The sequence below is a fragment of the Myxocyprinus asiaticus genome, chromosome 1, assembly GCF_019703515.2.
Source record: "Myxocyprinus asiaticus isolate MX2 ecotype Aquarium Trade chromosome 1, UBuf_Myxa_2, whole genome shotgun sequence".
Lineage (NCBI taxonomy): Eukaryota > Metazoa > Chordata > Actinopteri > Cypriniformes > Catostomidae > Myxocyprinus > Myxocyprinus asiaticus.
The window spans coordinates 1,032,390-1,046,207 of NC_059344.1; the positions used below are offsets into that span (position 1 = coordinate 1,032,390).

At 37.6% G+C, this 13,818-nt stretch overlaps 1 long non-coding RNA gene across 1 annotated transcript in view; it reads left to right on the forward strand.

Annotated features, from left to right (window-relative positions):
* LOC127442590 (uncharacterized) overlaps nt 1-7,635 on the forward strand; it is a 179,492-nt gene extending 171,857 nt beyond the window's left edge. Inside the window, exons 5-6 of the long non-coding RNA XR_007897498.1 lie at nt 4,594-4,677; nt 6,604-7,635. This is a non-coding gene — a long non-coding RNA (uncharacterized LOC127442590). The remainder of the gene's footprint in view (nt 1-4,593; nt 4,678-6,603) is intronic.
* The last annotated feature ends 6,183 nt before the right edge of the window (nt 7,636-13,818 follow it).

Below are 13,818 nucleotides of genomic sequence, written 5' to 3' on the forward strand. Positions count from 1 at the left end.
CTGTAGACCTGTCAGAGTGCCCATGCTGACCCCTGTCCACTGCCGAAAGCGCCTACAATGGGCACCTGAGCATCAGAACTGGACCATGGAGCAATGGAAGAAAGTGGCCTGGGCTGATGAATCATGTTTTCTTTTAGATCATGTGGACGGCCGGGTACGTATGCATCGTTTACCTGGGGAAGAGATGGCAGAAGGATGCACCATGGGAAGAAGGCAGACCGGCAGAGGCAGTGTGATGCTCTGGGCAATGTTCTGCTGGGAAACCTTGGGTGCTAGCATTCATGTGGATGTTACTTTGACACGTACCACCTACCTAAAGATTGTTGCAGACCACATACACCTCTTCATGGCAACGGTATTCCCCAATGGCTTTGGCCTCTTTCAGCAGGATAATGCGCCCTGCCACATTGCAAAACATTTCAGGAATGGTTTGAGGAACATGATGAAGAGTTCAAGGTGTTGACTTGGCCTCCAAATTCCCCAGATGTCAATCCGATTGAGCATCTATGGGATGTGCTGGACCAACAATTCCGATCCATGGAGGACCCACCTCGCAACTTACAGGGCTTAAAGGATCTGCTGCTAACATCTTGGTGCCAGATACCACAGGACACCTTCAGAGGTCTTGTGGACTTCATGCCTCGACGGATCAGAGCTGTTTTGGCGGCATGAGGGGGACCTACATGATATTAGGCATGTGGTTTTAATGTTGTGGCTGATCGGTGTATTACAGCACTCATCTGTACCAGTTCCACTGTACAACAAGCACATCAGTTTCACTCACAATCTAACGTTTTTAGCCACCTCACATTGCTCTGTGAGGATTATTTCAAGATCTGTACCCCGTGTTAGGTTGTGTTTGGGCTTGTTTTAATCATGATGCTCTGCTGTAAGTGATGATGTGCTATTTTCCATATTCTGTTTAATTTTCATGAAGTAGTAAGTGAAAATGATTGCCCCCAAGTTACATGCATACATGTTTTTGCTGTGTTTTCGTTTATTGCCTCATGAAACATTGACACAATATGGGGAATGGCATTTCGTTACTTACAGCAGATGATCCTGACCAGGGCCGGAGTGGGTTTCATATTCAGCCTGGGAATTTTATGTCCACACACACACACAAAGGGATCTGATCATAACCAGTCCATTCTGACTGGTTGCTACCAAAAATCCAAAATGTGCAATTACTTGAAAATTATTTAAGCTCTCCATGTCTTTATGCCACATTTGGCATTCACTTAAATTTTCACTTTCTGACATAAGACTTCATTGTATCAGCTGTAAAAATAAATGAATATTAAAATAGTTCACCCAAAAATGAAAATTCTCTCATCATTTATTCACCCTCATGCCATCCTAGATATGTATGACTTCCTTTCTTCTGCTGAACACAAATGAAGATTTTTAGAAGAATATATCATCTCTGTTGATCCTTTCAATGCAAGTGAATGTTAAGCAGTGAGAAACAGATCAATATTTAAATCCTTTTTTTTTTTTTTTTGTTTTTTTTTACTAAAATTTCCACTTTTACTTTTCTAAGAGCTCTTCTCTCTTAAGAGTTCTTTTTGGTGATTTACATTATTTGTGCATATTTCCACCTACTGGGCAGGGAGGAGAATTTATAATAATAATTTTAAAAAAGTACTTAAATTAAACTTTTTCTCACCCACACCTATCATATCTCTTCTGAAGACATGAATTAAACCACTGGAGTCATATGGATTAATTTTATACTTCCTTTATGTGCTTTTTGGACCTTCAAAGTTTTGGTCACCATTCACTTGCACTGAATGGACCAACATTTGTGTTCTGCTGAAGAAAGAAAGTCATACACATCTGGGATGGCATGAGGATGAGTAAATGATGAGAGAATTTTATTTTATTTATTTTTTTTGGATGAACTTTTAATGTCAAGTTTATTTTAAAGTCTACCTAGGCAAATAATAACACTATAGAACTGTAACTGTACATAAATATTTCAAGATGTACAGACTCACAATTCAAATTGTCAGTGCTTTGCATTTTAGATAATTAGCAAAGCAACAGATCCATTGAAAACGTGCAACAATTAAATGCCCAGGAAACAATGAAGGTTGAGTGATTGTACTTACATTTTTACATGCCATTTATGAAAAATGCCATTTACAAACAATAAAGAGTGAAAAAAAAAAAAGACTTTTCTTTTACTTAAAATGTAAATGATAAGGACAGCGGCAATATGGTTACTGTCTCTTTAAGAGGGATTTATCGCATGATACAATATTTAAGGTACTCTGTGCAGTTTGTTTGGTTGAGTTGAATCTTTTGAGAGCTGTAAAGTCTCATTATTTTCATACTGTGTCATGCAGTTGCATCTGTATTGATTTAAGTATTCTTTTATTTTGTGACAATAAACAATATTGTTTTCATTCTGCAATGCTAATGAGGATTCCAGAGATTAAATGATTGAGACTGTGAGACTACAGTCAGTATTAAACTTGTGATGATCTTGTAGGCTACCTGAAGCACATTCATCCATTCAACTAATAGTATCTGTTCTCGCTGGATATTCGCGTCCGTGATGGCGCAACAGCCAATGTGTCTCTGACAGCCCACTCTCTCATTTGCTTGGGTGTTAGACGGTAAAATAAGATAGAGACTGTGTCTGTATAATACGGAACGCAATTCTGATCCCTTAAATACTGGATGACACTGTTATGCGACACATGATGAAAGTTTATTATGCAGACCTGCCGGCCCAATTGTTGACCGGCTCACCGATTAGCCACTCCGGCCCTGATCCTGACTGAAATCAGTGTGTTTGCACATGCGCATTGTTGCTTAAAGGGGGTCGCACACCGGACGCTTCTGGTGGACGATGTGGCACGTTCTAAAATGAGAAATAACAGTTTTCTATGAAGGTACACACACTGCTCAGCTACGACTCCGGAGGCTGCTCAAATTTCTGCAGCACCACGGAGCGCAAATCATTATCAAAGAGCATAGATGATTTACTCTAGCATTGTTCATTCCTGAAGAAGGGAAAAACCATGGTAACTTTTGAGTGTATTGTCTGCCACCTGAACCACATGGACGTGACCTGTGTTTGATACCTGTGCTGTGTCCTAGCCACGACGCTGCGTGGCGCTTCTCGTCCTGTGTGTGACCGCTTTAAGACTGACTGAGTCCCTGCCTGAAGAGAGAAGCTACAGTCAGTCAGGGATTCTCAGCCGCAAGCAAATAAACCATAACAAATTATCTGCAAAAATATTGGTGGTATTATTATCAGCCAATAATATATAGGTATATCATAATGTATCGTGCATCCCCAGTTCTATAGTGTGTTACTGTTGTTTTGTAAGTGTATTGGTGTGTTGATTGTTTTGTATTAGTGCACTGATTTGTAGTAGTGTTTTATTTCTTTTATAATGTTGTATTGTACTTTTTTTAGGCTTTGTATAATATTGGTGTCGTAGAGCTGAAGGTTGTTTGATGTGTTTATATATTATTATTATATAATTATTATATTATATATTATTATTCATCAAGCCAACATACTGCTATTCTACATTTTTTGTAGTTTTTCCAAAATCCCTAAACCGACACCAACATTTCTAACAGTAACTCCTGCCAGAGATGTCATGCTCACACACATGAAGTCACATCCATTAAGGGTCAGACAGTAGAATGTGTACAATCCTACAAATATCTGGGACAATTATTGACTCAAAACTGAACTTTGAAGCGAATTGTGAAGCTGTGTGTAAAAAGGGGCACTAGCGTTTGTTTTGTTTAAGGAAACTGTCCCATTTTCACATTGACAAAACTATGATGACCTTATTATATCGTGCTTTTATTGAATCAATACTATCCTTTTCTTTAGTGTCCTGGTTCAGAAATCTATCTTTAAAGAACAGAAATCTTTTGAGTCAAATTGTCAAATGGCCTAGTTGGCTGATTGGGGAGTCACAGCTTAACCCAGCGTCCCTGTACTGTATACCACACAGTTACAGTGGTTGGCTGGCTCGATCTTAAATGATGACTCTCATCCCTTGCACAGTGAATTTCAGCTTCTTCCTTTTGGACGAAGGTTTACAGTCCCACAGTGCAGAACAAAGCAGTATAAAAACAGCTTTGTTCCAGCAGGTATTACTCAGTTGAACAAGTCGTAGCAACATTGCTAAGATGATGATATAGATGCAATGTCTATTTTATTTAACTATTTATAAATTGTATTTAAATGTTGATTGGAATGTGGAGCACTTGTTATCATGTCGTACACTGTTTGTGCTGTTTGTAAAAAATATGTCAAAATGTATGAACTCACTCACTGCAAACCAACTCTACCTACAGGTATAAATAAAGTAACCTGAACCTGAACCTGAACCTGATGTCACAGTATTGATACTGCACAATTTCAATACCACAGCAAAGACTAATATGATACTAAATACACTCAAAATACACACAAAAAGTTACAAAATAAAGTACATTTTAACCAATTAAATGAAATGAGATGCTTTCCAGTTATTATTCAATTAAACAGTCAGTTTTAAAATAGAAAAACAAAGAAAGAAATGAGCGGGATTATAATTGTGTGTGTGTCTGTAGGTGCGGTCCGATTTGGAGTGTGCAGCAAGTTTTTGGTTCAGGTTTCCAGATGGAACCTGCGTGATGAGCTGGAGGCTGCCAAGTGTAAGTGACTGAACACCCACATACACACACACACACATACTGATTCACATTTAACTCACAGATGTGCTGAAACAAAAGAAAACCTGCAAAATATAGCCACAAGCGGCAATTATTGGGTTCCAAGCACATATGGAGAGATGACAAAATAATCAAATTTGACAGAAAAAATCCTGTGGATACCATCAACACAGTTGTTTTGATGTTGTTTGTGTAACCCTAACCCTAATTGCCTTACATTAGCACGAAAAGTTTTTCTTAAGTTTTATCGCCACTAGCATCACAAATTGATGACATTTTTCATGTTACCCGAGAATGGTCTACTGTCCATATGTATTAAGATTTGTTAAGTTTGGATTGGTTAGTAGTAATAGGACACACCCCAAAAAGTAACTGGCTTACACTGGCGGCCAAAAGTTTGGAATAATGTACTAATTTAGCTTTTAGAAATTGGTACTTTAATTCACCAAAGTGTCACTCAACTGATCACAAAATATAGTCAGGACATTACTGATGTAAAAAACAGCACCATCACTATTTGAAAATAATGCGCCTAAGACTTTTGCACAGCACTATATATCTAGACAGGCCCCATTTCCAGCAGCCATCACTCCAACACCTTATCCTTGAGTAATCATGCTAAATTGATCATTTGGTACTAGAAAAGCACTTGCCATTATATCAAACACAGTTGAAAGCTATTTGGTTCATTAAATGAAGCTTAACATTGTCTTTGTGTTTGTTTTTGAGATGCCACAGTATGCAATAGACTGGCATGTCTTAAGGTCAATATTAGGTCAAAAATGGCAAAAAAGAAACAGCTTTCTCTAGAAACTCATCAGTCAATCATTGTTTTGAGGAATGAAGGCTATACAATGCTTGAAATTGCCAAAAAACTGAAGATTTCATACAAAGGTGTACACTACAGTCTTCAAAGACAAAGGACAACTGGCTCTAACAAGGACAGAAAGAGATGTGGAAGACCAGATGTACAACTACACAAGAGGATAAGTACATCAGAGTCTCTAGTTTGAGAAATAGATGCCTCACATGTCCTCAGCTGACAGCTTCATTGAATTCTACCCGCTCAACACCAGTTTCATGTACAACAGTAAAGAGAAGACTCAGGGGTGCAGGCCTTATGGGATGAATTGCAAAGAAAAAGCCACTTTTGAAACAGAAAAACAAAAAGAAAAGGTTAGAGTGGGCAAAGAAACACAGACATTGGACTACAGATAATTGGAAAAGAGTGTTATGGATCTTAACCCCATTGAGCTTTTGTGGGATCAGCTAGACTGTAAGGTGCGTGAGAAGTGCCCGACAAGACAGACACATCTATAGCAAGTGCTACAGGAAGTGTGGGGTGAAATGTCACCTGAGTATCTGGACAAACTGACAGCTAGAATAACAAGGATCTGCAAAGCTGTCATTGCTGCACGTGGAGGATTTTTTGATGAGAACTCTTTGAAGTAGTTTAAGAAGTTCTGAATATTTTTTCAAATTGTAATAGTAATTTTTCATGTTATTAATGTCCTGACTATACATTGTGATCAGTTGAATGCCACTTTGGTGAATAAAAGGACCAATTTTTTCCATAAGAGCAAAATCTGTACAAGTGATTTTCTAGTATCAAATGATCAATTTAGCATGATTACTCAAGGATAAGGTGTTGGAGTGATGGCTGCTGGAAATGGGGCCTGTCTAAACACCCCAGTATAGTGACGGGGACATTATATTGTTAAAAGGTACCATCATTCAGATGATTTCTGTGGTCATTAGAAATCCCAGGGCACTTCTCATAAAGGATAGGGGTGTAACCCCGGTGTCCTGGCCAAATTCCCCCAAATTGGCGCTTATCTATCTTGGCCTCCTAATAATCCCCATCCATTAATTGGCTCTATATCTCTACTCTCTCCTCTCCATCAATAGCTGGTGAGTGTACTGTCGCACTATGGCTGCTGTCACATGATCCAGGTGGATTCTGCACACTGGTGGTGTTTGAGGAGAGTCCCCCGTTCACAATGTAAAGCGCTTTGAGTGAAGTGTCAGAAAAGCGCTATATAAATGTAACATTCATTCATTCAACAACAGCTGTTTTTGACTCAAATTATAATATTATTTTTTGGCCTTGTACATGCTGCAACATTTGCGGGAGTGAATCCCTTAAATTATCGTTCTGTGTGTGTGCAGAATATAGAAACTTATGATGTTAAGTTTTATTAAAATATGATAACCATAGCACATTTTAGCATCTTGCAACTGTAAACAGTTGAACCTGTTTGGACTTGCTGTTATTTTTTAAGAAACTGATATTAGCGATGCACCACCATCAAGAGTTTTATGTTCGTTTAACAGCATAATCTCTGTGGAACCTAAACGTACTGTCTTGCACTTCTAAAAGCGTCACTGTATTAAATCAAATCAAATCACTTTTATTGTCACTCAATCATATACACAAGTACAACAGTGGGTGAAACTCTTGGGTGCATTTCCAAGCAACATAGGAGTATGACAATTACAATAAACATCTGATTTACACACAACGCAGTTTACACATCTTGTTACACAACACAATACACAATATACACCTAATAATATACAATATACAGTATACACAAAATAAGAAGACTGTATACAATAAAAATACACTGTACCCCCAGTGGAAATAAATATGAAGTGTTGTGTTGACATTCAGCTGTCGGTTGATAGTCAGTTGCCAGTTTGTTATTTAGAGAAGTATAACATTAACTAGCTGTTCGGTTTGATTAGGAAGGTGGGTTTTTGTTGATGTAGGCAGAATGTTAATCTCAGTCACCATTCCCTTTCATTGTACGGAAAAATTAAGTAAAGCATGCAGGGTCTGCTAAATGCATCCTTTTCATTTTGGGTGAACTGTTCCTTTAATATCAGCAGTCTTTAATATGTGGATTGAGTTAGGGTTGCCAACTGTCCCGTGTTAGCCGGGCCAAAATAAAGATTTGTTCTTGAAATTCTTGGTGTATGATTAGTCAGTCTCATGAAGTCTTTAGCATTTTTTAGTTCAAGGATGAATAATTTGTAATGCTTTCACAAATGCTAAACTTGCTTTGGTTTTTGAGTAGTTTGAATTTATAATTATCACACTAGTTAAAGAATTCAGATTATGTGTTTTCATTTCTGAGTCTCGTGTTTGGTTCTTTATTAATGCTTTCACTTGTATTTTTAATAAAAAAAACCCCAAAAAATTCAGATCTTTACAGTTGCTCGGATCCCGTCACACACAGTTGTGTTATTCTTTCACATGATAATTCATGACATCTGTGTGCATGAATTATTGAAACACGTGTACTGATATCGACAGAAGGCTGCTGTCATTCTTTTCAGAGAGTTATTAATAACCATGCATTCATGATACACATAAATATGGATTATATTTGGTTTGTTATTGAGAAATGAACACAGGTGTCAGTCAACTTCTGTTTTTAGTTTTTATGAGTTGCATCAAGTGCAACACAATTTCAATGCCCTGCATTATCTTCATCATGGAGGTGAACTCTGTTGTATTTGCAGGAATAAGTGGATTTATATCTGTTTTGCAGAGACACGTTTATAGCCACAGCTCATCTTGACTGATTGTATTGCAAAGTTAGTTTTATTCTCCATCTTTGGTTATGTTTCTTAATTACTTATTTAATTAATATTTCTTTAATTTAGATATATTTATTGTTTTTTGTTTTTTAAATTTGATCATTACTACTTTTACATTGCTATTTAATTTTTTATAATTAAATTTATTATTATTATTATATATATTAATATTATTATTATTTTGCAATGTTATTTTAATTTAAATTGATTTTAATTTTATATTATTTGCACTACATATATGTCGTCAAGTCATTTTTATTTGTATAGTGCTTTTCACAACACATCGTTTCAAAGCAGCTTTACAGAAAATCACGCATTAACAAAAAATGAAACTGTAATCTATATAAAGTTTTAGAGTTTAAATATAATTGTAAATTGTGTATAAAAATTAAATAAATAAATAATAATTATATTTAGAAACCCAGTGAGCAAGCCGAAGGCGACTGAGGCAAGGAAAACAAAACTCCATAAGATGTTGGTTAACAGAGAAAAATAACTTTGGGAGAAACCAGACTCACTGTGGGGGCCAGTTCCTCTCTGGCTAACATCATGAATGTAATGCCAATATTACTTATGTATAGTGCAAGTCATGGTTTAAAATTATTCAGCTAAGTAAGTGTTAAGGGTCTGTGTTAAAAACAAAGATTTTGTATGAACTGTAAGATTAATGACTAATGTCTTTGAAGTTCATCCTGGATTAACTGCAGAAGTTCACATAGATGCATTGTCCTTTGTTAGTTTGTTGATGAAGACTTTTGTTGGCAATTAATTGATAGTCTATGTATTCCATTATAAGAGTGTAGTCCATCAATAGACAAAGGTGATGCAGGCAGAGATCAATGAGGTGCATCGCAGTTCAACCGGCTGGTCATATCGGTGAGGTTCGGTGGGGTCCATCCTAAATCCAAGGTTCAGGCAATGGCATATGAAGTATTCAATGTCTTACAGTTGAAGTTGGCATCAGTTCACCCATTGAAGTCCATCATAATAGACTGAAGTGATGTCTGGCTGGCACCGGCTGTAGTTTGTCATCATCACTCAGCGACACATAGCAGTGGAGTCAGACACCAAGCAGGAACGGAGCTGGATCTGGCTGGCTCTGGTGACCTCAGGATATGAATCCCGAGGTTGAGACATGGCAACAAATAGAATAATATTTGCATAGATGCCATTCAATTTAATGCAGTGTTATAGATCACGATCAATGTTTCTGGTTTCTGGTTCCGGCAGACCCAACTAAAGCAGCATAATTGTGAGTTGAAGCATAAATTAGGTGTATGCCTGGCTAAATAGATGAGTCTTTAGTCTAGACTTAAACTGAGTGTGTGTGTCTGCATCCCAAACACTGTTAGGGAGACTATTCCATAGTTTAGGAGCCAAATATGAGAAGGATCTACCTCCTTTTGTGGATTTTAGGAACTATTAACAGGCCAGAATTTTGCGATCATTATGAACATGATGGAATATAGCATGGTAGAAGGTCACTTAAGTACTGTGGAGCTAGACCATTCAAAGCTTTGTACGTAGTTAACAGAATTTTAAAATGAATATGAAATTTACCAGGTAGCCAATGTAACAATGATAAAATGGGGCTAATATGATCATATTTCTTGGTTCTCAGTCAGCACTCTGGCTGCTGCATTTTGAACCAATTGAAGTTTATTTATTGATCTTGCAGTATATCCTCCCAGTAATGCATTACAATAATCTAATCTTGAGGTCATGAATGCATGGATTAGTTTTTTGGCATCAGCAACAGAGAGCATGTGTTGTAAATTAGCAATATTTCTTAGGTGGAAGAATGCTGTTATACAAACATTGGTAATTTGATTTTCAAAGCACAGATTGGTATCAAATATAACACCTAAATTCTTCGCTGTTGATGATGATGTAACAGTACATCCATCGAGAGTCAAATTATATTTTAGCGGCTTATTTTTTAGAGGTTTTTGGTCCAATAATTAGTACCTCTGTTTTGTCAGAATTGAGTAGAAGGAAATTTCTGGCCATCCAGTCTTATATTTCATTGTTACACTCCGCTAATTTGGAGAATTGTGAATTTTCGTTGGGTTTAGAAGAAATATAAAGTTGGGTATCATCCTCATAACAGTAGAAACTTATTCCATGATTCCTGATAATATCTCCCAGGGGAAACATGTATAAGGAGAAAAGCAGAGGCCCTAAAACTGATCCCTGTGGAACTCCATACTTAACTTTTGTTTGATTTGACAATTCCTCGTTTACACATACAAAGTGGTAGCGGTCTGATAAATAGGACCTAAACCATGCTAATGCAACTCCACAAATACCAACATAATTCTCCAGTCTATTCAAGAGAATGTCGTGATCTATGGTGTCGAATGCAGCACTAAGATCTAAAAGCACCAGAAGAGAAATGCAGCCGCGATCAGATGATAAGAGCAAGTCATTTGTAACTCTGATAAGTGCAGTCTCTGTGGGCCTAAATCCTGACTGAAATTGTTCATATATACCATTTCTCTTTAGAAATGAACATACTTGGGAGCACACTACCTTTTCTAGTATTTTCGACATAAATGGTAGATTTGAAATCGGTCTGTAATTAGCCAATTCTCCAGGATCAAGCTGTGGCTTCTTAATAAGCGGTTTGATAACTGCCATTTTAAAGTTTCTTGGGAAATGTCCTAAGGATAGCGAGGAGTTAATAATATTAAGAAGAGGTTCTGAGATTACAGGGAATACCTCTTTTAAGAGCTTAGTTGGTATTGGATCTAATATACATGTTGTGGCTTTTGATATTTTGATAAATTTTGTAAGCTCTTGATGAACTATGACAGCGAAGGACTGAAGTTGCTCGTGAGTAAAATTATGAGACACTGTTTTCTGAGGTACTGTGACAGATGATTGCATAATTCCAAATTTATTTCTGATTATTTCAATTTTATCAGTAAAGAAATTCAAGAAGTCATTACTCTTGTGCTGCGACAGAATATCTGGTTCTGTTGAGGCTTTATTCCTAATTAATTTAGCCACAGTACTGTATAAACACCTAGGATTGTTGTGGTTATTTTCTATGAGTTTGCTAAAATATGCTGACCTGGTAGCTTTTAGAGCCTGTCTGTAGCTACAGACACTATCCTTCCATGCACCGCAAAATACCTCTAATTTTGTATTCTTCCATTTGCGCTCCATTTTCCGAGCTGCTCTCTTGAGAGCATGAGTGTGATCATTGTACCATGGTGTGGGGCTTTTTTCTTGAATTTTCTTTAATCGAAGGGGGGCGACACTATCAAGAGTGCTAGAGAAGACTGTATTTATATTTTCTGTGATTTCATCAAGTTCTTCTAGACTTTTTGGCTTACTGAGTATGTGAGACAATTCCGGAAGATTATTAGTGAAGCTATCTTTAGTGGTCGATAGAATATTTCTACCTGAACGATAGTGTAGATTGAGTGACATTAGCTTATCGCAGCAAACAAGAGATGAGGTAATGATCTGAGATGTCATCGCTCTGCGGCAGAATTTCTATATTATCAACATCAACTCCATATGACAGAATTAAATCTAGCGTATGATTATGGTGATGAGTTGGTCCTGTTACATTTTGTCTGACTCCAGGAGAGTTGAGAATATCGATAAATGCTAATCCCAGTGTGTCATTGTCATTATCTATGTGAATGTTGAAGTCACCAACAATTAAAGCTCTATCCACATTAACTACTAGAATTTGCTAATTCACCAAGGAAATCTGAGTACAGCCCGGGTGATCTATATACTGTAGCAAGGGCAAAAGAAGACAGAGTTTTTTTATTTATATCTATATCTGACAGTGTCACATTAAGCATTATTTGTTCAAAAGACTTAAATTCATATCCTGTCCTCTGAGTAACACCAAAAACTTCACTGTAAATTGTAGCAACACCTCCTCCTCGACCCTTCAGGTGAGGCTCATGTTTATAACAATAACCTGGGGGAATAGATTCATTTAAACTAATATATTCATCCGGGTTAAGTCAGGTTTCAGTCAAACAGAGCACATCCAAACTATGATCTGTAATAATTTCATTTACAATTAGTCCTTTGGTAGAAAGAGATCTAATGTTTAGTTGCCCTACCTTTATATGATGTTTATCTTAATTTTTTTTTTTGTTTTATTCAAGTTTGACCTTAATCAAAATCGAAATGATTTAGTGAGAGTTTTGTGTTTGGTAGTTCGGGGAACAGACACAGTCTCTATGTGATATTTAGGTGATACAGTCTCTATGTGTTGTAGTTTATGTGACCTGTGTGATGTCTCAAGGCAGCTAGCAGACGATCGGATTAACCAGTTTGTCTGCTTCCTGACCTGGGCCCCAGTTAGTCAAATACTATCACTATTAAGACCATGAGCCAAATTACTAGAGAGGAGAGCAGCACCTTCCCTGGAGGGATGGAGTCCATCTCTCTTTAGCAGGTCAGGTCTACCCCAAAAACTCTTCCAACTGACTATAAATCCTATGCTATTCTCCGGACACCACTCAGACATCCAGCCATTCAGTGACACTAATCTACTATAAACCTTGTCACCACGACGAGCAGGGAGGGGGCCAGAGCATATTACAGTGTCTGACATCGTTTTTGCAAATTGACACACCTCTATAACATTATCTCTTGTGATTTCCATCTGGCGAAGCCAGACATCATTAGTGCCGACATGAATAACAATTTTAGAAAATCTACGTTTAGCATTAGCCAGCACTTGTAAATGGTGGCTGGAGTCTCTATTTCCATGTTCCTTACAATAGAATCACCAATTATTAGGGCTCTTTCAACATGATTCTCAGTGGGTGCATCACTGAGTGGGGAGAATCGATTGGAAACCCTAACAGGAATGGGAGAGTGGTGTCGCTTTGCTGAGTGAGCATGCCGCTGAGACGTCACCCAGATCGCCCTGCTGCGGGGGCTCTACAGCCGGAACCAAAGTGTGTTTGTTGCTCGCTGTACTACCTGCATCCGAAACAGTATCTACCAGCTTCTCTTTCTCACTAACCTCCACTAGTGTTCGGATGCGTACCTCTAGCTCATTAACCTACTCTGTCAGCCTGACTAATTCCTTACATTTAGCACATGTGAATCCCTCACTGCTGATGGAAGAAGCTATATTAAACATGTGGCATGCAATGCAGGAAGAAATAACATGGGCGGATGCCATGACTTAACACACTTGTTTGTTGTTGTTCTTGAGTGGCGAGGGTTTGAGATCGATGTTGTTCGATGTGATTCCTAATCAGCAGATATTTGAGATTGATGCAATAATCGGTGTAGAACACAGTAGAGAAAACAAATGCACGCAGTTGAGACGTGAGATGTAGACAAGCGGGGGAAAAAAGAAAAAAGAGAGAAAATGGGTGCGTGCGTTAAAATACATGCAATTGAATGTGGAAAAACCCGAAGCACATGGTAAAATGGCAAAGGATAAAACGATGAACGTATTAGAATAATAATAAGCAATGCTAAGCAGGCTAGCAAGTTACAAACACTCGTGCAGCGTGCCGGTAG